Source organism: Lotus japonicus, chromosome 6, assembly GCF_012489685.1.
Source record: "Lotus japonicus ecotype B-129 chromosome 6, LjGifu_v1.2".
NCBI classification, from domain to species: Eukaryota; Viridiplantae; Streptophyta; class Magnoliopsida; order Fabales; family Fabaceae; genus Lotus; species Lotus japonicus.
The window spans coordinates 10,676,661-10,679,101 of NC_080046.1; positions in this window are offsets into that span (position 1 = coordinate 10,676,661).

Genomic DNA, 2,441 nt, shown 5'->3' on the forward strand with positions numbered 1-2,441 from the left:
ACACAGAAGACGCGAGGGTCAACTCCAAAGAATTACATAAATAATAGCACCAATAGATATAGATAAGAGAATAGCCACTTAGGCTTATAGCTAGGGATAACATCCTAGGGTTGCATATTCCATAATGAACTTAACAGCAATAATAACAATTAACATGTTCCAAATAGGATTAACAAATAACAATCACACTCGACAACTAAATCAGTATGCATGAATGCAGGATGATTAGTCAAACAACGTCTCCGACTCTCACTCGACACGTCGCCACGTGTTCTAGGTAAATTAAAGTCTCTAAAAGCTTACCCTAAAGTAAAGTCGATTTCCGCGACAAAAGACACTTCTTCACATCAACATAGTAACTCATGATGATCTCCGGATCATCCGACTCATCTCAATCCGAGGGTCACAACTGCTCAACAAGCAAAGAGTATCACATACTCGGAAACTACCGGTTTCCCGGACTTATCCCCAGGATAGCCCAACAATTAGGCATGTCAAGTCGATCCAACCCCTTGGGTTGAACATACGGACTCGCACACGCAACTCCCACAATTAGGCATGTCGAGTCGATCCAACCCATCGGGATGAACGTACGGACTCGCACACGCAACAAATGACAACGCCAAGTCGGTTCACTCAAAGGAGTCGAACATACGGACGTTGTGCGTGTCCAATGACTATCGCCGAATCGATCCAATCCATCGGATTGAACATACGGATCCGCGCGTGTCGAAAAGTTGTCGCTGAATCGATCCAATCCCTCGGATTGAACATACGGATTCACGCGAGGTAAAATGACAATCGCTGAATCGATCCAATCCATCGGATTGAACATACGGACTCACGCGTGCCTGAGTGACTACCGCCGAATCGATCCAATCCATCGGATTGGATATACGGATTCGCGCGTATCAACAATTATTGCCGAATCGGCCCAACCCGTCGGGTTTGGACATACGGATTCGCGCCGCAAAGTCGAAGATACACCCAACAACATAGCTGCTCCAACAGCACAACCACAATAGCTGCTCCAACAGCACAACAACAAACGCTGCTCCAACAGCACCACAACATCTACATACTCGAAGCCCCTCAACTTTCTCAATGCTGGGATCCGACGACACTTCTCGTTTTCCAAAACTATGATTTGCATCCAAAGCTTCCTTCCGAGATTATTACCATTACTTAGAGATTTAGAGGTTGTTTAATGTCTTATGAGTTTTCTTTACAAAATAATTATCCTTTTAGTCTTATCGCGAATCCTATAAGTTCTCGGGATCTCCTAATCCCCAAATGACTCCAGAGAATGTCTCGATCCATACAACACCACAACAAGGCCCGAATCTCATTCGTCCTTTCAAGCTTTCTCAAAACTCTCAAAATAAAATCGGCATGACCTGCCCGCTTTTCTCACCGTTCAGAAACTCAGATTCCAGTACAGAGCATATTCAATTCATCACAATCAACAACATGTCATATATCGATAAATCGCATCATAAACACTTAGCACTTAGCATATAACGCATGCACCACACATCCTAGATTACCCACATAACACATAGCATGTAAGTCAATCTCAAAAACATTCTGTAGATGAATCATCTACATTGTCAGCCGAAGCCTCAGAAAACATTTTCCAATCACACACAATTCCAGTGCATAAACAGTAAACAATGTCGAAACATCGACCCTAAGCATTAACTAGAGATTCAGTGAGAAGCCCTCACCTGTAGATTCTCCAGGACGATCCCCTAACACTTGTTCACAATCAAAGGCTTGCTCCTCTGGGAATTCCTCAAAATCACCTTTAGAGAAAAACCACAGAAATACTATTAGAATCTATCGAAAACTAAGCTATCGATACTTACTAAGGTTACTCGAAGTAATCTATACTCTAAGGTACGATAATCTAGCGCGAAAGACAAGTTTTCGGAAAAGGAAATTTTCCTCTCCCCCCCTAATAGGGCTCGGCCACTTTGTGCAATTATGGGGCTCGGTTTTTCTTCGATCAAACTTGGTTCCTGTGCTTTCATTAGCCGTAACTAAGGGTATTCTGAACTCAGAAAAAATATCGGATCAAAAACTGTCGCAGGGGTATTTTGGTCATGATTTTTAACTTAGAATTTTCAAAACTGAAATCCCAAAAATAAAATTTTGCAGGGACGTCACCAACGACGTTTAAGACAACTAATCCTACTAGCACTAAGCTAAGGCGATAGTTTTCAGCCTAAAGGTTGAAGCTTTACACCAAAAACTCCAAAAATGGGTATTTTAGGTTCAAATTGATTCCGGCGGAATTCCGGCGACATAACGGAAAATCTAACCCGGCAGAAGTGATCTTGGGCGCATAAGGAAGAGGTTTAGAATCAGAAATGAAAGATTCGGGATAGTTTTGCAAAAACCTCAAAACTATCAGCTCAGAAAAGTCTACAGAAAAGCTA